The sequence below is a fragment of the Chiloscyllium punctatum genome, chromosome 45 (genome assembly GCF_047496795.1).
Source record: "Chiloscyllium punctatum isolate Juve2018m chromosome 45, sChiPun1.3, whole genome shotgun sequence".
Taxonomy (NCBI): Eukaryota; Metazoa; Chordata; class Chondrichthyes; order Orectolobiformes; family Hemiscylliidae; genus Chiloscyllium; species Chiloscyllium punctatum.
Genome location: NC_092783.1, coordinates 51196633 through 51222234, shown reverse-complemented (window position 1 = coordinate 51222234; position 25602 = coordinate 51196633). Strand labels below are relative to the sequence as shown.

At 40.4% G+C, this 25602-nt stretch overlaps 1 long non-coding RNA gene across 2 annotated transcripts; it reads left to right on the top strand.

Moving 5' to 3' along the window:
* Positions 1-3019: 3019 nt before the first annotated feature.
* On the top strand, positions 3020-25174 carry LOC140467417 (uncharacterized). 2 transcript variants are annotated; one of them, XR_011955448.1, is made up of 3 exons: positions 3020-3130; positions 14190-14291; positions 24945-25174. It is a non-coding gene; the product is annotated as an uncharacterized lncRNA (long non-coding RNA). The 2 variants fall into 2 exon arrangements; XR_011955449.1 differs by lacking the exon at positions 24945-25174 and adding an exon at positions 15611-15748.
* Positions 25175-25602: the final 428 nt, after the last annotated feature.

Here is a 25602-nt window from a genome sequence, read left to right as displayed (position 1 = left end):
ATACCAAGATAATACCACTGATGCCTCCCTGGAGATGATGTTGGCTCCAAGGGCCCACAAGGAGATTCAGTTCCCTGCCAATGGGAAGAAGAAACTTAATACAGAGTACAAGAAAGTGTGGTTAGAAGTTGCCGAGAGAAGTGAGCAGAGAAAGTGCGGTTCTACGCTCCTGGATATAGTCCTACGAGAAGTTAATGACCTTATCAGAGAAGGTAAGTAACGTGGCACAGTGAAGAATTTCCAAATGTGTGTCTTAGCCCAGCAGCCCATCAATCTGCCTTCCAAAGCTTTCTCCAGCAAATCACACTCATACCACACCTTAGAAAGACACCCAACCCTCTGTGTTGAGATACTTCCTCACATTACAATCTGGACACTCACTACCTTAATGCAGTGTTATGCCATCACTTTCTATGATTTCCTAAATCTTGCCTTTATGCCCATTCAATTCACTCCTTTTCTTACACTTGAAGTCTCTACTTTGCTTGCTTTCAGGAGGAGAGAGCTCAGAACACCATGGAGAGGCAGCTAACTAGTGCCATCTCTGGACAGATAGAGTCATAGAGAGGTCTAGCACAGAAACAAGCCCTTCGGTCTGACTTGCTTATGCCGCCCAGTTGTCACAATTTAACCTAGTCCCATGTGCCAGCACTTGACCCAAATCCCTCTAAACCATTCCTATTCATATACCCATGCTGATGCCTTTTAAATGTTGTAATCATACCAGCCTTCACCACTTCCCCTGGTAGCTCATTCCATGCACACACCACCCTCTGTGTATATAGGCCCCTCAGGTCCTTTTTATATCTTCCCCCTGTCACCATAAACCTATGCCTTCTAGTTTTGAACTCCCCTACCCTGGGAATAAGACTTTGTCTATTCATCCTGTCCATGTCCCTCATGATTTTATAAACCTCTATCAGGTCACCCCTCAGCCTCTGACACTCCATGGAAAACAGCCCCAGCCTATTCATCCTCTCCTATAGTTCAAGCCCTCCAATCCTGGCAACATCCTTGTAAATCTTTTCTGCTCCACCTCAAGTTTAAAAATGTCTGTTCTAAGTTAGGGTGACCAAAATTGAATGCAGTATTCTAAAAGTGGCCGAACCAATGTCCTGAACAGCTGCAACATGACATCCCAACTCAATGCACTGACCAATAAAGTCATGCATGCCAAATGCTTTCATCACTACCTGCGACTCCATCTTTAGGGAGCTATGAAACTGCACCCCAAGGTCTTTTTGTTCAGCCACATTCCCCAGGACCTTACCATTAGTGAATAACTCCTGCCCTGATTTGCCTGTCCAAAATGCAACTCCTCATATCTATCTAAATTAAACTCCATCTGCCACTTCTCGGCCCAGTAGCCCATCAGCCCATTGGCCTAACTGTTGTACTCCGAGATAACCTTCTCTGCTGTCCACTACACCTCCAACTTTGGTGTCATCTGAAAACTTACTAACTATCCCTCTTATGTTCACACCCAAATCCTTTATATAAGTGACAAAATGCAGTGGACCTAGCACTGATATTTGTAGCACAGCGCTGGTCACAGGGCTCCAGTACAATAGCAATCCTCAACTACCACCCTCTGTCTCCTACATTCCAGTCAGTTTTGTATCCAAATGGCTAGCTCTTTCCTTGTATTCCATGTGATCTAACTTTGCAAACTAGTCTACTATGTGGAAGCTTGTCAAATGCTTTGCTGAAGTCCATATGGTCAAAGTCCTCTGCTCTGCCTTCATCAATTTTCTTCATCATTGCTTCAAAAAAAATAAACCAAGTTAGTGAGACACATTTCTCACACGCCAAGCCATGTTGACTATCCCTAATCAGTCCTTGCCTTTCCAAACACATGTAAGTCCTGCCCATCAGAAACCCCTCTAACAACTTACCCACCACTGATGTCAGGCTCACTGGTCTATTGTTCCCTTGCTTTTCCTTACCACCTTTCTTAAATAATGGAACCACATTAGCCACCCTCCAGTCTTCTGACACCTCATCAGTGGCTATCAGTGATATAAGTATCTCAGCAAGGGGTCCAGCACTCACTTCCCTAGCTTCACACAAACTTCTCAGGTACACCTGATCAGGTCACGGGGATTTATCTACTTTTATGCATTTTAAAAGGTCCAGCAGCTCCTCCTCTGTCATGTGGCCGATATTTCAAGATATCATTATTCATTTCTCCAAGTTCTCTAGCTTCCAAGTCCTTCTCCACAGTAAGTACTGACATGAAATACTCGTTTAGTATTTCATCCATTTCCTGCTGATCCACACATCAATGAACTCGTCGATTTTTAAGGGGCCCTATTCTCTCCCTAGTTACTCTTTTAACCTTAATGCATTTGTAGACTCTCTTTAGATTCTCCTTAACCTGCTTTGCCAAAGCTATTTCATGTTCCTCTTTTGCCCTCCTAATTTCCATGTTGAATATATTCCTACTGCTGTTATACTCCTCAAGGGATTCACTCAATCCCAGCTGTCTATACCTACCATATATCTCCTTTGTTTTCTTGACCAGTGCCTCAATTTCTCTAGTCATCCAACGTTCCCTACACCTACCAGCCTTGGCCTTCACACCAACAAGAACATACTGTCTCTGGACTCTGGTCACCTCATTGTTGACGGCCTTCCACTTTCCAACCATCCCATTACCTGCAAGTAACCTTTCCCAATCAACTTCTGAAAGTTCTTGTCCACTACTGTCAAACTTGGCTGACGGAATTGGAGTGGGAAAGCGGGGTTTCCACATGCCAGATTGTCAGAATAGGAGAGATAGAATCTTCCAGCTACCTTTAGACAGAATTAATTACCAATGAACACAGCCCACAAAGCATTCAGTAGCTTCCTGATGTAAGCAGGACTCAAAAATGATAAGATGGGTGCAAGCCAGACTGGAAAGTCACAAAATGTAACCCCACTATTTAAAACAAAAGGAGAGAGAAATTGTAGAATGATGGGCTTGTTGATTTGTCATCAGTAGAAGGCAATGTTAAGATTGCTTTTATTCATTCACAGGTTGCTGGCTGGCCCAACATTTATTACTCATCCCCCGTTGTCCTTGAGAAGGTGTTGGTGAGCTGCCTTCAACTATGAATGAATGATGATATATTCTCAAGTCAGGATGGTGAGTGGCTTGGAGGGGAACTTGCAGGTTGCAGTATTCCCATGTATCTTCTGCCCTTGACCGGGACATGATCTGGGTTTGGAAGATGCTTTCTCAAGAGCTATGGTGAATTTCCACAACCCGTGTTTTGGATGATACATACTGCTACATCTAAGCATTGGTAGTGGAGTGTGCGTATGTTTGTGGTTATGGTGCCAATCAAGGGGGCTGCTTTATGCTGGATGACACAATCCAGGACAAAACAAACCAATTAATTGCCAAAACATCCACAAAACATTCAATCCCCCCACTACTAATACTCAGTAGCAACAGTGTGTATCACCTGCAACCACTTGAGTATTGGTGGAGCTGCACTCATCCAGGCAAGAGGGGATATTTGGTCATGCTCCTGACTTGTTCCTTATTGATGATAATCATGTTGTGGAGAGTCAGGAGCTGAGTCCTCCACTGAAGGATTATGAGGCTTGATCTGTACTGTGGGTCGTATGTTAACTTTCAACCTCCATGTCTGTGGATAGGCTAACTTGCATTACATATGTGTGGTGAATTTCAGCTGGATATTCCCAACCGTCTGTTAGAAGGGTGTTTTCGGAGCACTGCAGTTGGAGTAATCACTGCTTCAAGCAGTGCCATGTAGATATTGCCACAAGTGGACAGATATATTAAGACATATGGAGAGAAAGACTAAACATTACAGTCTATAATGCATGGTAACTACAGGCAAAGTTATGATAGATGGTCCAATGAGAGAAGTCCATCCCCAGATGCTCAGACAGCTGCTGTAATGACTTGGAGTTCCAGCTTTTCAGATCAGCAGGATTACCCAAAAAGTGGGGGCTTTATTGATCTTCAGGTCGTCCATCACAGTAAGCATTGAGCATGGGGAGGAATTGAAGCTCAATCTGAAGTTTCAACCTGATGGAATATGTCACTCCAGTGTCTTTTCTCAGAAAATACCAGAAATTGACCAACTTCTGCCTGTGAGGTAGTGGATAGGATAAAACAGGTATAAGAGAACATATTTACCAAGAGAAAGCACGAGAGGAAAAAAATGATTGGCAATGACACACATCATGTATAGAATTATTTAAAAATCTGTTAGCACTGATGAGAAAACTGAAATACTTTAGTCAAGAGGTTGGTGGATGGAGTCGAGTGCAATGTGCAATTTTTAATATTTGGAAGTTACTGTGGCCGTAGTTATTTATTTACAATCCCTGCAGCTTTCCCCCAGCTGCTGTTCATGATGCTCATGTACGTGCCACCATAATGATGCTCCTTTTGCATGACTAAGATGCCAAGATTACCACAGGCCTTGACCTCTTAGCTGGAATTCACAGTAGGACAACATTAGCATCCAAAACTGCTGAGTCAACATTCCAATGATGTGGTTCATGACCACTCTTGTGGAAGTCAACACCTGGGTGGTTAGAAATGACTAAATCCTATTGTCGATGCTGTGCTTTGTTTGTAGGTTATGTTTAGTGTATGTTTGTTGGGTGGAGAGAATGTGCACATCACAATACGTGCTGCAGCTCTGCTAATTTAGGTGTGGCTTTTTGTAAACTTCGCTTCTTGTTCTTTTCATCCATGCTATGGATCAACTGAAATATTCTTGGTACATTATTCCCAGCCTCTTCATATTTATTCCATGCGCATATTTGTTTAAAAGAGTCATGTGCTTATCTCTACCACCAGCATCAAGGTGTGATTGTCAAACCTGCAAAATGTTCATGTTATCAAAATCTTTAACCTTCTTCACTTCCTTCACCCATCAACTGGAATCTATTCATAAGATCTTCAATTTTTATTCATTAGCCCTTTGTACAATCAGCCCCTATGAGATAATATTGGAGTGGCCTGTATGTATACTCTGCCTTGCCAATTTATGAAGAACAAAATAACTCATTATATGTATGAAAGTACTGCACAAACCTGTGATATGGTAGGCTAGTATAGAATGCTGATGTCAAACAGGAGCATTGAGGGCAACTTTATTCTAACCTGCTAAGGGCAATGGGAGACAAGCAATAAATGCTGCCTCAGCCAACAACGGACAAATGACATGAGTGAATTAAAAAGAAAAGCTGATTGGTTGTATTACTTGATTTACATCCCACCTATTCTCAACTGAAGTTAATAAGAGGTATATTGAGTGTGGTGTAAAACCAGCTGATCTTGTGTTTTCTCTGTCAGCCAGGAGTCGGGTTAAAATATCCTTGGTAATGTGCTGCATTACGCAAATTTCAGAGCTACCAGTAATCAAGAAAATATCAACGCCAAGATTTGTGCAATTGTCAAAAACCACAATACATTACTCTAAACTGGTCTGACTTGGTCTTTCTCTGGTTTAAATAGAAACATGTGGGCCTATTTAATCAATCTGCCAATTTTTAAAAAATGTTGACATCCATAATTGTTTTTTATGTTTAAGCACAATTGTGCTTACCAATGTCTGATTTGTGTTTTCCCATCATCTACATCGTGAACTCACATCAATCCAATCCTCTCTATAGCAACAGATTAACTCTGGACACCAAATGAATCTTGAAGCCACTAAATGTGTGGGTTGCTCCACTCATGAGTATCTGTTCTGATAAATGTTGGTACGATAAAGGGTGTGTTGACCGTAAATCTATTTCAAGCTCAGCATGTTTAAAGGTTGGGGTCATCTTATAATGAAATACAGCTACAAGTTTTATCAATTTAGATCGGTAATCTTAACCGTTTTGGCAATTCAAAAGATCCAACTTAATTGCTGGAGTATGAGCTTGAAAAGTTGTTGATTGTTAAGGCTGTTTTCCATTTGTTTGCTTTCATGTGTAAGGCTCTCTGTATTCATTTGAAAACGGAATGCTGGGCGGTGCTGTTCTCTTCAATTCCACCTGTGTTGCCATGTATCTGATTCATTGGGAGTGAATGCATGCGGAAGAAACTGGACTTGCTCATCCACTTTTATTCCTCGTTCCTTCAGGGGAACTGTTCTGTATCATTTCTGTTCTCTTGGGAACGACTGCAATGGGAGTCAGGAACTTCTTTCTAAAGTGTCTGTGAACCTTTTACTAATCTGTTTGACTACAGGGCTTAAAAATTTTAATTGGAAAAAAAAGTAATCAAAGCAGTTCATGAACGCTGGGAAACAACTTATTAAAAATGATAAAAATTTGATGCTTCTTTCAAAGCTTAGGGTTTCCATTTTCTTGTCTGTGACAACCTACTCTGAATGTTTTTGCGGTCTGGCAAGAAAATATTATCCTGATGTTAATCAAACTGGCACCAAAGGTTTGAGAGTTAAATTATAATAAAACTATTGATGAATAAACACAAAAATAATACAATACTCATCACTTTGAAATGACATTGATTGTGGTACACTGACACTTGATGCTTTGTCAACTGTGGGAAATGTTCTATGGATGACCTCATAACAACTCAGTCAAATATATTTCATGCTTGTGAAATAACCCCACAGAGGCCGGTATCCAGTCACCAAGTCACACGTGCACAGTACCTGACACTGATACAGCTACTTCAGAGTCAACTCTCTGAGCAAATAGAGCCTCTGACACTCCTGTTTATATTTGTCAGCCAGAGATCTCTGATTGGACCAGATTAACAGCCGTAATCAGGGAACTCATATCCTATGAGAACTACCTGGTTGACCTCATTATAATCACTAGATCATGGTTGCCCACTTGCCAGTTGTCACTGCCTGACTTTTCCTTATTGTTCTATTATTATTCCATTGTTGTCAAAATGCCTGGCACCGTTCTGTATGTCAGATAAGCAGATCGCTTCCTCTTTGGGTCCAGCTTCCCACAGTTGTGGATATATTGACCATATGACTTAAATCGTTGCTTCTTCATTTTTTTTCTTGAATCATTTCCTTTGTACCCAAATTGCTCTTTCTCCTATTGACCAGCTATCAAATACAGTGTTCATCTTCCACAGAGGTACAATCCAATCCAACAGAGTTTCTGTTCAGTTCTGAAGGGTAAACATCCCTTGATGGAGCACTGCAAGAGAAATCCAATCAAATGGTTAACCAAAACTTACAGAAATGCAATGGAAACTTACCAAAATCAAATTCAAATAACATTAGAATTTTTGAAAAGATTTGTAGCTCAGGTTGTGGATGAGGTTGTAGATTTGTTTGCCAGGCTTCTACAAGATACCCTGCAAGGACTGTGAAAAACACTACATAGGACAAACAAGATAAAAACGGAATTTACGAGTGAATGACCATTAACTCACCACTGCCAGACACGACCAGTACTCTCTCCTTTCTACCCACACAGACAATGAAGTAGACAAATTCGACTGGGACAATGTAACCAGCCGAGCACAGGCAAAACAGAGACACGCTAGAGAATTCTTTGAAACCTGGCACCCCGACCAGAATTCAGTCAATAAACATATTGAACTGGACCCGCTATGCAAATGATTCAGATACAGAACTGGAAGTACCAGAAAACAGACACATAAAAACAAGGCGGGACAGACCACCAACGCTTCATCGGAGGCACACTGTCGATTACACCTAGCGTGGTGATGAAATGTCTGGGAGCCAAACACACTGATGATGCACCCTAACCCCTGAGGTGCCCAACAGAGCTTCTGTACTGACCTTGTAACTGGACTGCAGCAACCTACTGCTCAACATTTTACCTTGTCACTTACTTTTCATGAGATGACACAGATATGTTTGTAGCATTTCCTGACTGCTCCACAGCTACATACTATAGAGTTCAGGGTTGTTCATGTTTAAAAATGCAGTGAGCACCATACTTGCACTGTCTTCCTGTAACTTTGATTTAAGCTCAAACTGTGTTCCTTCTAAGAACAATGGTACAGATAATTGCACACTGTCTGGCTTTCTTCTCCAGGCTTGATTTAGAACATAGAACAGTACAGCACAGTACTGGCCCTTCAGCCCTCAATGTTGTGCTAACCTTTTATCCTACTCTAAGATCAGATTAACCTACATGCGCTTCATTGTCCTATCTTCCATGTGTCTCTCCAAGAGTTGCTTAAATGTCCCTAATGTCTCCGATTCTACTACCACTGGTGGCAGTGCATTCCATCCACCCACCACTCTCTGTATAAAGAACCTGCCTCTGACATCTCCCCTAAACCTTCCTCCAAACACCTTAAAATTATGCCCCCTCACGATAGCCATTTCCGCCCGAGGAAAAAGTGTCTGGCTATCCACGCTATGCCTCTTATCATCTTTTACACCTCTATCAAGTCATGTCTCATCCTTCTTTGCTCCAATGAGAAAATCCCTCAGCTTTTCTTCATTAGATGTGCCCTCCAGTCCAGGCAGCATCTGGGTAAATCTCCTCTGCACCCTCTCTAAAGCTTCCACATCCTTCCTATAATGAGGTGACCAGAACTGAACACAACATTCCAAGTGAGGTCTAAGCAGGGCTTTATAAAGCTGCAGCAAAACCACGTGGCTCTTAAACTCAATCCCCCTGCTAATGAAAGCCAACACACCATATGTCTTCTTAACAAACTTATCAACTTGGGTGGAAACTTTGAGGGATCTATGGACATGGACCCCGAGATTCCTCTGTTCCTCCACACTGCCAAGAATCCTGCCTTTAACCCTGTAATCTGCATTCAATATTGACCTTCCGAAATGAATCACATCACACTTTTCCAAGTTGAACTCCATCTGCCACCTCTCAGCCCAGCTCTGTATGCAGATGGCCTATTCTTGTCCCTACTTATTACCTTCTTGTGACTCAGTCCACTGGCTAATGATATAGAATTTAGACCACTTAGCTTTGTGTTCTATATGACAGCATTTTGGCTTCATCCTCAGCCTGGTCTGAGGTGAAATGGTACAATTTATTGTTTGTTGTTTCTTTTGGTCAAACAGTAACACAAGGTGAGCTCAATAAATTGATTCATGATCGGCTTCACATGAAGGCTAGAAATCTTCCAATTTTCCAGGGGTGAGAATCCTGGAAAATTAGGTGAGTTGTTGCCAGGACTGTAAGACCATGTCCCATCTCTGTCCATGTAACATCCAGGCAGGAAGATATATGAGCAACCGTCAACACTGTCCCCACTTGGGAAGCTTATGTAGTCAAGTAACTACCATTAAAAACCACTTGAGGGCCTATTGCTGCTTTGGCAGGAACTTTCTCAGCTACAGTTGAGAAAGATGAAAGACTATCTAACTGCCAGATAAATCTACTTGCAGGCTGCATGTTTGTTTGGTGGAGACATGAGGGAGGTGGGAGATTGGTGAAATCCCTTGATCTTAAATAATTGATCATGCCTTGTCATGGACTACTGTCAACATTCCTACTGCTCTTGTTTCCAACTCCATCTCCCTGTGATCCCCTCTCTGTGGGGCAGTCCCTCGACAACACCTGTCTTTGTTTCTAATTCCTCCAACCTGGAATCTTAGGGATGGGGTGGGGATCTGTGGAACAGCAGTCACAACCTCCTCAGTGGTGTTGAGTACCTGTAATACCTGGACTGTGTGCACTTGGCCTCTCAGGAGATTGACCATGTGCCAGTCCCCAGGACATGGATCCCCCAGACTCTGGTAAGTTCAGATATCTGTCTGATTGCATTCACACTCCTGGGCTGGACTGTGGTGATACACTTTGACTGACTGTAATCTCCCTTTATCCCACTAAGGACTGCTTTCCATTGAATTTCACTCATGGCTATTTTCTTGCAGCACAAGCAGTGTGTTTGCCACATAAGCTGCTGGCCCATGCTGCAGTTTTGATGTTGATGTAGTATGGACATAGAGCAACATGTCAACCCCTTTGATTGTTCAGTGCTCCCCACCATCATATGATGCCTGCCTCTCCCTCTGTGCTATGCAGCAGCTGCTAGTCAGTAATTAAACACTTAAGACTCTGTACACGTAGGAAGCAATGTGACCCACACAGAGGCTAGCAGTCTGTAAGTCAGTGCTGAAGTCAGTGAGTGTGCACGAACAAAACAATGAGAAATATACAGAGACTAGAATCCTCCAATTAAATACAAACTGAGTGAGCTCTAAGAAAGCCAGTGAGATGCATGTGTTCTTGGGGCTAAAGGGTTCAAAAGTAATGGGAAGAAAGCAGCAACTGGATACCGAGTTGGATGATCAGCCAGGAGTATAATAAATGACAGAACAGGCTCGAGGGGATGAATGACCTATTCCAATTCCTATTTTCTATATTTCTATGTGGCTGCAAAGTAACCTGCCAGAAGCAAGCGAGTTATAGGTGTCCCTCAGTTCCAAAATGAAGCATTGAAGGGCTGAAGTGGCACCTGAGTTGGTCTGAGAGTAGGCATGGTGATACTGCTGATGGTTTGCCAATATTGGCATGCATGGATGAAGGGTCAAGGAGAATGGTGATGACAGAACATGCGGGAATAGCAGAGAGAAGGTGGCACTTACTCCAGCAAAGCAGAGAAGGTCGTTGACCTTTTTGTGCCAACGCTGAGCATTTCTCTGGATGGTGGAGACCATAATGACTAGAGTGGCAACCTCAGACCCAACTGGCAGGGTCTGGTGTGATGGTCTCCTCTGATCCTGGGGGAAGAGGACATTGTTGCTCTGCAGCATCCTGTCCCCTAGGACCTCTAAGTCCCTGTCTACAAAATGGGGCACCGATTTTCTCTTATCTGCCTTGTCAAAAGCAAATGTCATGAATGGTACAGAGCTGTCAGAACTTGACTGGGTGAATAACGGCTTTTTAGTTATGGCACTGGTGCCAGGAATCCTGATATGTTCCAGTAGTGATGAATACTTCGGCCTACAGCCAGTGAGAAAATCAGGCCAGCACCATACAACCAGGATTTCATATTAATGAGGTAAGTTTGGAATGATAGAATGAGAAAACTCCCAATGCTTCATAGAGGGAAACCCTCCATTAAACATGATAAAAATGACACTGAGCTGATCTCTGGTTACAATCAACCCATTGTCCATGAACTGTCAATGAGACATATTGAAAAAATGATGAATAACTTGTGAATGTCCTAGCTGCTTGGATGAATGGGTCTGTAAATTTACTTGAAGTGTCCTGTGTAGTAAAATGTTGGTCTAGTTTTACACCTCCTTCCCCTTATGTATGTTGCTCCTGTTCCACGTGGAACACCTTGCTCTGTGTTAGCATTCTGAACAGCAATTTCATCAAGAACAGAAGGAATTGCAAAACTAGGGAAAATAGGTTTGAGCCCACAAATAAGAGCTTCATTAGAGCAAATTGCAGAAGATCTCTTCATGTTATTTTAGACATAATGATAAGAGAGAAAACAATGGATCATAGTGGTCCATATACTGCTAAGGGGTTGGTTAGCACAGTTGGCTAGATGACTACAGTCTGGTGCAAAATAAAGCCTACAGAGCGGACTGTCATTTCATCTGATCCCACATTTGTGGAATGGTTACTCTCAAGCTGTACATAACCAATTTTCTCTCTACAATGAATCACAGAATTGTTATAGTGTAGAAAGAGGCAATTTGGCCCATCATCTGTTCAAATAAGCATCATTACCTTATGACAGTCTCTTGCCTTTTCCCCATACCCTTGCAAACTATTTCTAAACAAATATCACCCAATACCCTCTTGATACCTGACTCTGGATGGACTGCTCTTCAGAGGGCCAGTGTGGACTTAAAGTGCCTGAGGGACATCCACTCTGTAGGCAGCCTATGATCCTAAATTGATGCTCAGTTGAAGTTCTGTCAGGACCATACCAAACATCATCCCAGTCTTGACCCAAATATGAGTTACAATCCCAACTATGTTATTACTAATCAAGTTAGATCCCAGACTGTTTCATTTTCACTTTAACAAAGTGTCATTTACTGAAACATAAATACATGACGCTGTGTATTCAAGATAGCACTAACAATAAATGAATGTTTATTAGACAAGATAAATAAAGTTAAATAGAAAAAACCCAAGCTATTTATGTATAAATTTTAAAGATTTTGAAATATGGCAAAATACAACTATGTTAATGCCAACAACATACTTTTATAGTACTCACATTGGAGAAAATGTCCTTCTATTTCACATCTACAGGGATTAATTTAACTATGGTATCAATGCCTTGGCTTGAGACGTGGTTAGTATGTTACTGGAGCATTCATACAATTGAGCTTAGCTTTTTCAGCTTCAAATAACCCCCTCAGAATTTTAACCAAACACTTTTGGTCTGGAACGTTTAAATTAAACACTAAAACCGAAAGTATTAAACAAAAATAAACCAAAGAACTATGCATGCTGAAAATCAGAAACAAAAACAGGAAATTCTAGAAAAAGACTCAGCAGGTTTAGCAGCATCTCTGGAGAGACAGCAGAGTTAATATTTTGTCTCCAGTGACCCTTCTTGAGTTCTGAATATCTGCTGCAAGCACAGGTCAGAGGCTGAGAATTCTGTGTAAGTAACTCACTTCCTGATTTCTCAATGTGTCCACCATCTACAAAACACAAGTTTGTGAGTGTGATGGAATATTCTCCATTTGCCTGATTAGATTAGCTTCTCTACAATGTGGAAACAGGCCCTTCGGCCCAACCAGTCCACACCGACCCTCCAAAGAGTAACCCACCCAGACCCATTTCCCTCTGCCTAATGCACCTAACACTACAGGCAATTGAGCATGGCCAATTCACCTGACCTGCACATCTTTGGACTGTGGGAAGTAACCAGAGCACCCAGAGGAAACCCACACAGACACGGGGAGAATGTGCAGACAGTCAACCGAGGCTAGAATCGAATCTGGGACCCTAATGCTGTGAGGCAGCAATGCTAACCACTGAGCCACTGTGCCACTCTAATCATACACAAGAAGTTGAACACCTTCTGAGCAAAATAGCCTGCTGGACAGGCACCCTGTACTCCACCATCAAACATTCACTCTCGTTCACTATCTACTTCAAACCTTCAACATTCACTCCTATTCATTATCTACCACTAGAAGGACAAGGGCAGTGAACACATGGGTCACAATCACCTCAATGATTCCCTCTGAGCCACACACCATCTCAACATGGAACAACATGGCTGTCCCTTCACTTGCTTGGTCAGAACGCTGGAAATCCATTTCCAATACCCTGGTGTTTACCTACACCGTGCAGGTGAGAAAGGGGAAAAGAGCTCAATTCCTCCTATTCAATTATTGATGGACATTAAAGACTGGGTTTGACACTGTTGTAAAGGTTTTTAAAAATGCGTCTACTGGGGAGTAGAAAATAAACTTGATGGATTTTAGTTTCTTTTGGTCCACAAATTCCAATATTTCTATGAGTTCATCCACTACTTTTGATAATTCGATTTTATTTACGAGATATCTCCACTTTAATTCAATTATATTTACTACATGTCTCCACCTTAAGCTAACTTCTGAGTAAGTCGTCTGGCCTCCATTACTGCCTTCTCCCATTCTGCAAGAGGAAGATGACGCATGGCAAAGATATAACAAAAAAATTAAAATCCCACTTTTAGAATCACCAGTTCTTATGTAAATAAAAATCTGTCAGAGGTTCATGTTTATAAACTGGAACAATGGTTAGCATTGAGAATGTTTGAAATTGTCATAAATTTATTACTTAGAAGATCCCAAAGTCTCTCAGCTGTTGAAAAGACGCAAATGATTTTGACCTAAAGCTGGATAAAGGAAAATGTATTAAGACCACAGAGATATCGATACTGTATGGTTAGCAATCAATATTTGTTGGTTGTCTTGTATATTTTTTGTTGATTGAGCTTAGTCCCAGACTTTGGGGATAATACTAATGTGAGTAAATTAGAATGAATGAGGTGGTGATGACTTCAAAACCAGGTTGGCAGATATGCTGCACCATTATTAGCATTTACAAAGCCTCCACCACTTTCAGGCTATTACTGTATAACCCATGCATCTGAAGACTATTATTTTAGCAGAAATGTGAACAAAGCTGTGATTTTCTGGTTTTTACCAAGGGGCTGGCCAAGGTTAATCAGTGAAAGAAACTTGCCAATTTTTCTTTTATTTCTGAAGAAGTATCATGTCAGACTTGAAACACTTATTTAATTTCTCTCTCCACAGATGCTGCCGGATCTGCTGAATTTCATCAATATGCTTTGTGTTTGCTTCAGAGTTCCAGCATCTGCAATATTTGCATTTATTGATTGGAACATCACTTTTCAGGTGCTCAACCTTTCAGTCACAGTTCAGATCACCAATGTATGTGATCATGAGGGAGCCACAAAGAAGTGACCTAATATTGGGCCCTTGTATTTTCATGTACACATATCCATCCTTACTCTGCAAGGGTTTATACATTACAAATACAATGTTAGCAGCTTGAATCTGATCTGCTCCATTGGAATACCTTGCTTGGGTCAGGAATTTTGTTCATCTTCTTTAAATGGCATCCCACACTCACAACGGATGCAGCCTATCTACATTTTGACAGAGGTGAGCATCTACCAGTATTCTATCAGTCAGCTGCTGGGAGATTAGAACACAGTTTCTCATCCCTGTAGTATATTTTGTGTCACAATGGTGACAGCTGGCTCAATTTTTGCAGGTTTCCAATTTAGTTTTCACCTACATTCCAAAAATCACCCCAATGACCCTCTCTGACGTAACCATTCGTGCTTAGTCAGACCACTTACGTGACTGTGATCACATTTGTATTTTGTTGATCTGTGTGAATAGCTTTTTAAATACATAATGACTCATCTAGTAAAACAAAAACATTTTCCTAAGGTTGAATTGAAGTTGAGTTCTGTTCCATGAGCAAGTGTGTGTCCTGTTCGGGCAATTATTGTAGTGGGAGCTCCAAATCAGATTGTACTTTCGAAACAATGTTGGTAATGGAGCTCAAACCAGAACTGTAAATGTGTGCCAGACAAGGTGATGGAGGAGTACCAACTGAGATAAGGAACACCGTGCTTTCTGAAGGAAAATGAAGGAAAAGCTGGGTGTTGAGATCTTCAATTTCCTCTCAAGTTTTAATAATGACATCGGAGACCTACAAGCCTAAGGGCTTGGCCTGAGTTTCTTGAGGAAGTGCATAAAATTTAATGATCTTTATTATTTTACATAAGTCCAGCTAAATATGGCCACATTCTCTCAATAGGCATGAAATACCATGTTCATGTCGACCCAAACTTAATTTCTTTCAGATGTGAGTCATGCAACTTGCAAATATTTATTTCTATGCCTCCAACATTCTAACGTCAAATATTGTACCCTGGCTGTACAACAACAAAAGAAAAATCTCAGCAAGCGTCATGCGGTGGAAAGATTTTGAGCACTGATTTGGAGACACCTGTGATTATAAAAATGCTCCATGCCTTAGTCCTTTTGTGTTACTTCACCCATTCCCGTAAAACCTATGGGACACAGAACAGTTGAATGGAAAGTTGCCAAGAACATGGTTTCAAAGGATTATTAGTCAAGAGCAAAGGTTGGAATTTTAACCCTTCACCTTTTTGCTGACAAAACATTTCTAATTGCAGTAAACAACGGGATATCTGTCTACAAAACAGCAGATGAAAAGAAGTGACAAACACAAAGGAGGAAATGAATACTCAGGACTGTGCGGGCTTTTGCATAATTGGAATTTCTGCATAATTAGGAATGAGAAATCGGCAGAAATCTATGTGCTTCTTGCACTTGTTTCAATTTTCATGTTAATCTTCTCCCAAAGTAGAAAGTAATAGGAAGATGATTTGAGATGGATCTTCCTGTATGTGAGATAAATCCAGCTATTGGTGGAATACTAGGGGCAAATATATTCATTGACAAGCTAGGTGATTGCTGAAATCAGTCAATAATACATTGCTATAGCCTGATATTTTATTTAAACTATGCAAAAAAGTGATAGCAACAGGAGTATAATGTGACATATTGCATGCAAATTTCACTATTTGGAGTTTTGACTTGTCCAGATTGTAATCAACTGATCTGTGCAATTAAGGCAGGATCCCGAATTTCAGCTGTGGAGTTTTGGGAAGGCATGACTTTCACCCAGCCCTTTATATCGATTACAGATCTGGCCTATTTTCCTGATGTTTAGTTCTGATATGTTGGGCTCTTCCATGACTGGCAATCATATAATCCCTACAATGTGGAAACAGGCCATCAGGCCCAGTAAGTCCACACTGACCCTCTGAAGGGTGACCCTCCCAAACCCATTCCCCTACCCTATTCCTCTATATTTATCCCTAATTAACGAACCTAACCTACGCATCTCTGAACACTATGGGCAATTTAGCACGGCCAATTCACCTCACCTGACATTCCTTGGACTGTGGGGGGAATCCAGAGCACCCGGAGGAAATCCACACAGACATAGGGAGAATGTGCAAACTCCACACAGGCAATTGCCCGAGGCTAGAATCGAACTTGGATACCTGTGAGGTAGCAGTGCTAACCACTGAGACTCTATGCCACCCAAATGAGTAATATGTGTAGCTTCCTCCTCCAGTGAGTTGTTTGATCGTCCACCGCCATTTTTGACTGGAAGTGGCAGGACTGAAGAGCAAGTCCAATGAATTTTTTCTTAACTAATTGTGGCCATCATTGGCTTGTCTTGCATTTATTGCCCAGAGGACAGTCAAGGGTCACATCTGGGTCTGGAGTCACACATAGATGTAAGAACAACAGATTTCACTCCTCGAGGATATTAGTGAACCAAGTAGGTTTTTACACCAACCAATAGTGGTTACATGGCCACCAGCTTTTTTTTACTGAATTCAAACTCATGTCCCCAGAAACTTAGTCTGGAGGTCTGGAATGCTCATTCAGTGACATTACCAATATGCTCCCATGTCCCCAAATTGGATTACAGAATACTGCTCCTGCCATTGTATGCAACAGTGTATCCTCCATTTAAAGGTGTGCAGGGGAACTGGCAGTTCACAATGTATCTGTCAATGTACTTCATTCTTTGGTGCTCCCTTCTACACCAACATGTCCTCCCTTTCATGCCTATGATCTCCACTTGTTAATACTCCACCCTTGGAGTTCATTTTACTAAGTTACCTCCTGTCCTGCTTGTTTGATTCTGTGTTGCAGAACCTTTCACTTGTGCTGCTCAATTAACTAAAACACTTGAGGTTAAAAAAAAATGATGAATGGGCAGTAAATTAATCTTTGATGCTTTAAATTGCATCATGCCTTGAGATAGTTTTTATGTGCATAACAACAATAACATTTAAGTTCCCATTATTGCGATGCCTTTGCTCTTGTGATATCAGTAACAGAATAGATACTGTAAATATTTAATAAGTGATAGAGTGTTACAAAAGGTTAAACATAGCAATTCCTGTATCTGAGCACTCAACGATAATAAAGCCAAATCCTAAACGTTCACCACTTGCCAATTGTGATTACTGTTTGCTATACTTTAGGAAATTGGATGGTGACAGGGGTAAGATTGTTGGCCTTGTCTCTCTGGAAACAGCTTTAGCACAGACTCCTCTGCAAGAATCTTACAGGACTGGAGAGTCTCAGTCTTATTCCTAGAATGCACTGGCTGGCAGTGCTAAATGATCCTTAATTTAGTGCAAATCAGATAAGTTTGCTTTGAAAAGCCTCAGCATGACCATGAGTGAGAAAATGTCACACTGCTGCAGTAGCAGCACACGTTAGATTAGATTCCCTACAATGTGGGAACAGGCCCTTTGGTCCAACAAGTCCATACCGGCCCTCTGAAGAGTAATTCAGTCAACCCCATTTTAATCTGACTAATGCACCTAACACTATGGACAATTTAGAATGGCCAATTCACCTGAGCTGCACATGTTTGGACTGTGGGAGGAAATCAGAGCAAACCCGCACAGACACAGGGAGCAAACTCCACACAGACAGTCACCCAAGGCTGGAATTGAACCTGGGTCCCTGGCACCGTGAGGCAGCGGAGCTAGCCACTGTGTCACACACTTCTGGGTTGAAAAACATGATTAAGGAGCATAAAGAAAAGTAAAGGAAAACTTGCGTTTGTACAGCACCTTTCACAACCTCAGCATGTCTCAAAATGTATTACAGTCAATGAAGTACTCTTGAAATGTTGCCAGTTTTGCAATATAGGAAAGACAGCAGTCAATACTGTGTACTGCAAACTCTCACAAAATGGTAACATGATAATGACCAGTAAAGATGCTTTAGTAACATTGACTGAAGGATAAATATCAGGATAACTACCTTATTCCTCTTAGAAACAGAGGACCGGAAATCTTTTGCATCTATATTAGGATGCTGATGAGGCTTAAATTTAATATCATATTTGAAAGTGTGATGATACCATGCTTTAAGATAGTATTTTGCCCTGTTTTCGTTTGAGGAGAGTTTTAAGACAGGTGTACCGAGCGGTCTATCTGAATGCAATGAACAGTTTGTGAGGCCTTGGGATTTCTTTAAAAGTTGGATTTTTCAAGCTCCCCCAGAACCAGGATTTTTAAAAAAATTTTCATTTTTCAGGAGCAGTTCTGGTTTCGAAGCTGTAGTACATCGTGACAAACTTTCGCAGCGTTGTCTTTCTTTCTTCTGCTAGGGCCTTTCTTTCCTTTCCTGCAGACAGCACTTCAGCCAGTGCAGCACCCTCTCAGTCATGCAGCAGAGGAAAGATGATTTGCACTCCAACTGGGAGTGAGTTTCCCGAAGCTGACATTTCTTACTACAGTCACCTGGGTAAAAGCTACATTAGGTAGATGCATTGCCACCACCTTCCTTTTAGGGCAGTAAAGGACCTGACAACATTAACGAGTTTTGAGAAGATTTGTAGCTCAGTTTGAGGTTCTGGATGTAGGCTTGCTCGCTGAACTGGAAAGTTCATTTTCAGTCACTTCATCACCGTATTAGGTAACATCATCAGTGAGCCTCTGGATGAAGTCATTTGGTGATTTTCCTTGGCTTTGCATAGTTCTTCTGTGCTGCCATGTGTGGTGGCTCATTGAAATAATGTTTTAATGCTGTTTTGTTTGTGGGTGTTGGGATGATTGCTTCTGTAGTTCAGTGTTTGGTCAGTATGTGCTATTTTCCTGTAGATGCTGGTTTGAAGTTCCCCATGACTTCATCTGCAGGCTCACTGAGAATGTAACCCAGTGTGGTGACAAAACGTTGGAAAATGAGCCTTCAAGCTCAGCGAGTAAACCTACATCTAGGATCTGACAACATGTGGGAGGGGAACACCACTCTGTAGTCTAACTGGAAGAGCTGTTGTCTTAAATAAAGTGATGTTTATTTCCCAATCACAATCAAGTCCCTGTTACAACAGTAAGATAAATATTGTCACTACCGAGTAAGACTATGAGGGAGATCTTGAGGGTAGGTTTGGCTCCTTCAGGATCCAGTGCTGTTCCCCACCAAACTCTATATGATGTCTTCATATTGGGTGGAGCGTTATGCACTCCTCAGCAACAAGCCTTTCAGAAACGAACACCTTATACAAACATTATACAGAAGAGGACAGTGTTTCACTCACCAATTCATCACAGCTTGCAAAATATCAACCAAGAAAAAATGTATTAAAGCCTTAATATTTATGTCCTATAGATGAACGTGTTCAAAATTGTAATGAGTCTGGGCTAAAGTAGAAGAGAAAAAACTGTTTCTACTGACCAAAGGATCAGAAACCAAATGACACCGATTTAGGCAATGTCCAAAATAAACAATCACAATGAGGAAAAGCTTCTTTTTCACAATGTGTGGCTAAGATCTGATACGTGCTGAAAATATGTTGCTGGAAAAGCGCAGCAGGTCAGGCAGCATCCAAGGAACAGGAGAAGAAGGGCTTATGCCCGAAACGTAGATTCTCCTGTTCCTTTGATGCTGCCTGACCTGCTGCGCTTTTCCAGCAACACATTTTCAGCTCTGATCTCCAGCATCTGCAGTCCTCACTTTCTCCTCTAAGATCTGATATGTGCCCATGTTTATGTTGGAAGCAGATTCAATCACGGTTTTCAAAAGAGAATTGAGCAATTATCTAAAAAGAAAAGATTTTCAAGGCCTGGAAACAAATCTGGGGTGTGGATGAGATGAATTTTTCTTGTAGGCAGCTTGCAGGAAAAGCTGGAATAAACAGTTTCCCGCTGCAAAATCTCCTTTACTTCACCTCTATTCTTTTGTGATTCTATTTTACAAAAGCACTGTAAAAGCTCTGTCACATGATATGCTTTGCAGAAGTTGTCAAGGCAGTTATGAATGACAAACATTGAAATCAAGATAAGTTGGTGCTATCCCTTAGATTCAACTAAATGGGAGAGATGTCCAGGATTCTTTCTGCACGTGGAGTTTCACTTGGTTTGAAGGGGGGCTTTCACCTCAGTCAAAGGCAAGTACTTGAGACTTATTTTAAAAACAAAACTATGCAATTAATTATTCTGCAATTATTGATTTAAAGAGGATTGGAAAGAATAGAAGCTTACATCTTCAAATACAATAACTAAGGATGCATACAGTTGTTTATTCTGCTGTGGTCTTTATTCTGGATCTGATCAACTAGACTCTCCTCAAAACTCCTTCCTCACATTGAAAATTGTAGAGTTTGATTCAATGCAGATGACAATTTTTAGGAAATGCATTCAACTCACAGCACATAATAGTTGGGAAGTTTACTGTAATTGAGAAAGGAACAGTTCTTGCCTTGTAAATTTTCATGAATTTCAGCCTTGTGAGTTGCTCTAACAGAGGGGATTCTTGAATAGGATAAGTAACTGAGTGTCTCCTTAAACAATCAAAGTGGTGGAATATGAAATGAACATTACAGCGTTCCTGCACCTTGGTTGCTGCCTGACCTGCTGTGCCTTTCCATCACCACACTCTCGACTCTAATCTCCAGCATCTGCAGTACTCACTTTCGCCTAGTTGATTACAGCATCTGAGCCAGGAAGTGGAAGTTAGAATAAATAATTCAATATCAAGTATGTACCATAATACAAACAGAGGGGAAAAGAAGATAAACTTCAAGTACAAAATTAAAAAGACAAAAAGAAAACACTTTGAAATAATCTTTTTACACAAGTATCCAACAATAATTAAGCTGAAGGAATTAACCTCCACAATATTACGTTGAGTTATTTTTTGTTAAGTTTGACCTGATCAAGCAAGTGAGGAATTAAATTATTGTCTGTTTTATTGGGGTTATTAATAAAACACTTCACTGTAAAGAAGAATAGCCAAAGGACTCAAGTTACAAGTAAAGGCATAGATTTATGGCTCTTTATCATGGCCCAAGGATAACAAATGTAAAGTCCTTTGAAGTAAAAATAACTTCTGCATTTTGGGACACAGCAATGTTTTAAAATGTTTTGTCTTATAACAGGTCGGTATGTGTACGTTATTGAAATAAATTCAGTAAAGAGGTTTGTACACTTATTTTGACCTAAGTGCAAAGGCACTTAGTAATCTCAGTTTTAACAGACTCCAGTAAGGGGATAAGATTTGGTTCTTGTTAAGGTAGCTCTCATTTCTTATGCAGAACAAAATAAGCCAGTATAATCTTTTGAAAGTGACTTTAGTTTACTTGTTTCAGTCATCAACTGTTATTGTGGAAGCACACGTGGCTCTTTAAACTGAAAGTCATTAATAACTATGGAATTTTCCATAATACTTAGATACATCAGTCATAACACTGGAAATGGTATTAATCACCAGAATGTACCCAACATAAAAACATATGAATTATGGTCATTTGGCTCCTTGATTCCACACTGCAATTCAGTAAGATCACAGCTGATTAGATTTCTTCATATTCCTGCCTATCCTGTTAAGCTTTCACCCTCTTCTTTGTCAAGAATCTAGGTCATAGAGTCATAGAGTCGGACAGCATGGAAACACACCCTTCGGTCCAACCAGTCCATGTCAACCAGAATCCCAAACTAAACTATTCCCAGCTGCCTGCACTTGGCCCATAACCCTCTAAACGTTTCTTATTCATGCACTTATCCAAATGTCTTTTAAATGTTGTAACTGTACTCACATCCACCACTTCCTATGGAAATTCATTCCGCACACAAGCCACTCTCCATGTAAAAAAAGTTGTTCTTCCGTGTCCTTTTTAAATCTCTCTCCTCTCACATTAAAGATATTTCTCCTAGTCTTGAAATCCCCCACCTCAGGGAAAAGACACATGCCTACCACCTTATCTATATCCCTCATGATTTAAAAACCTCTATAAGGTCATCCCTCAACCTCCGAGGCTACAGTGAAAAAAGTCCCAGCGTATCCAACCTCTCCTTATAACTCAACTATTCCATTCCCCAGCAACATTGTGATAATTCATTTCTGAACCCTTCCTGCTTGATAATATCCTTCCTATGACAGGGCAACCAGTTACCTCTGCTTTAAAAACATTCAAAACCTCTGCATCCACTACTTTTAGAGAGACACAGTTCCGAAGTTTCACAACTCCATGTGAGAGAAAACAGCTCCTCTCAATCAGGCATAAATTGCTCTCATGATGTCCTATAATCTTAATAGAGATCTATAAAGGTAGTAAGTTAAGTCAGACAGCTTCCAATGAAAGGGATGATCCCAGAAATAACTGACATCCCAGGAATGAAATGGAACAAAGAACTGAAGATGCTGAAGATCTGAAACAAAAAGGAAATTGCTGGAGAAACTCAGCAGCATCTGTGGGAAGAAAGCAGAGTTAATGTTTCAAGTCCAGTGACTCTCAGGAAAATAGTCAGGAGATAATAGGAAGTAATATCAGTAAGGTGACCATCACTTTTAGAGGAACCAATTAGAAATTTGATACATGCTACCTGGACAGTCTAAGAAGAAAAAAATCCAAAAGAACTGCAGATGCTGGAAATCAGAAACAAGAACAGAAATTAATGGAAAAGCTTAGTAGGTCTAGCCACATCTGTGGAGAGAAATCAGAGTTAACGTCTTGAGTCACTGGACCTCAGATGTTAAATCTAAAGTTAATCATGTATTCTTCATACAGTGCTTAGCCAACAACATTTCAGGATGCCTCTGGTCATATCCAGGTGGCAGTGGTAGCAAAAGCTAATAAGCTATAACTTTTAGCAGTCTGTCAAACAATGGGAAGATAGAGGACAGAAGAGAAGATGTCAGTTAATGAAAGAGAACAAGACACTAGTATCCAGCCAGCCAGAAACCACAAGCTGAAGTCCTGAAGGAGATTGACTGAAAATTATCACCTTTACAGATTTGTTACGAAAACTTAATAGCTTCAATATATTCTGTAATACATATGAAAACATACTTTCATCAGGAATGGCCCTTTCATTAATCAAGACTAGTAGACATTCTAGGTAGGTTCTCACAAATTCAGTCTATAATTGTAAGTGAGCTAAGTCTTACAATTAAAGTGAACACCAAATCTGATACACTTGTAAAAAAACATGTTTTACAGCCATAGAGTTTGATCAGGGTAAGTTAAGACTTAGGACAAGGCCTACCAAGTGTACCTACCATGCAAACACAGAAGCCTCCCATGTGTTTGAGTGGTGAGTTAATTGGGGATAACAACACCCAGATCTTTTGTGTTTCACCACGCATCTGCCCTCACTTGAATCTATTGTAAGATTTATGCATTGATAACTACCAACCATTTATTATTTTAGCAGGATAATCTGGGATATCAGTTTTGCTGAATACATGGTTTCGTTCATTTAAAACTCCTCACGACTGTTAATCCATTTAACATATGCTAACGAGAAACATTGCTTTTGTTAAGATCTCAGACAAAACAATTTGATGTGAATGTGTTAACCTATTCATTACTAATCTGACCTCACCACCTCTGGTGTGAGATCAAGAACTTGTGTCTGTACAATGTCTTTAATTTAAATAAGTTCATAGAGAAATATAGTAAAAGTCAGTTATAAAAGTAGGGAGGTTTAATTTGGTACACACTCATTGTCTAAACTTGAGCTGACTAGTTTGCTGAAATGTGTTAAGAGAGTAATAATGTTAAATTAAGATGCAGAATAAATTTTATGTAAATGAATTAACCCGTGATAAAAACTGTAAGTGCAAGAAACAATCTTTAGGTTATGCAGCAAAAATGAAGAGTGAAAAGTAGTTAACCTTCCTTTCCAGTTAGGTCCAATAGCAACACTCACAACATCTTCTCAGGAGGCTGTAGGTTCAAGTCCTACAAAGAGATTTGAGTATGTCAATCTGTACTGACAACATACAGCAGTACCTGGGGGAGTGCATTCTATTGAAGATACCATTTTAAATCAAAGCATGGTCTATTCTCTCTGGTGGATATTAAAGGTCCTATGGCAGTACTTTGAAATGAGGCAAGAGAGTTATTTCATGGTACACAGCCCAATATTTATCCCTCAGTCAATGTCACAAAAGAAACAAGACTATCTGGTCATTATCACATTGCTGCTTCTGGGATTTTGCTGTGCGCAAATTAGTTGATACATTTCATACATGTAGGTGGGACTACATTTTGAAAATACTTGATTGGCCGCACAACTTTTAGGGATGACTAGGATTTGTGAACGTGCGCTACACAAATGCAAGTCTGTCTTTCTCATTAGATGCTGAGAGCTCCCAACACTTCTTTAAATTTAAGATTTGCAGCATTTTGCTCTTGTGGCCAGAGCATAATCACAAGAAATGAAATATTTAAAGTCAAAGTAAAAAAGATCACCGAGAAAGGAAGTAATTTCTATACATTTTATTTGACAATAAAATAAACCTTAAGACAATAACAATGTTGTATATTAAATTTGACATGCTTTGGAATTTTTTGTACATTCTTGCCTTGGCATAATTTAAATCAAGTGAATATTCAGTCAATGATTTATTGATATAGACAGTGATTTCCTTGTGTAACGAACATCATCCATTTTTGTACAGACTAACCTGCCTGCACAGTCAACACAAAGATGGCCTACGTGGAGCATACAATACTTCATTTATTTTCTGGAGATCCGATATTTGGCTGAAATGACAGCCTTAGGAACAGTTACCAATATGTGGTATTGTTTAGGCAGCAACCTAACTTGTTTGAGTCAACTTAGCTGATGCACCAGTCTCTTAAACTGTACTATTATCCAATTATTTGTGAAAAAATATTTATAGTCAATAAATACAAATGAATGTCATGGTCTCTCACTCACCTGTCTATACACTGCGATTGTGCAATACAGTTTTGACTAGTTTCCTGAACTGTACTAACAACCAGTTTCCTGGTTGTAATAACCCTGCTAACCTTGCAGATCATCAAGGTAAAAAAAATGCAACAAGCAGAAGGAACATTTACAGGTCATCAATTAATTTGAATTAAAATGTTAAAAGAATCAGTGGAAGAGGTTTTTAGACAACAATCTGCCCAAATAGAGAATAATACATCTCCTTTTACTTACTGAATCTGCCTCGTTGCTTTCCTGAATTAGATTAAAAATCACACAGCACCAGGTTAGGGTCCAACAGGTTTATTTGAAGCACTAGCTTTCAGAGCACCGCTCCTTCATCGGGTGGTTGTGTGATCATTTCCTGAATTACTGAGTCTACA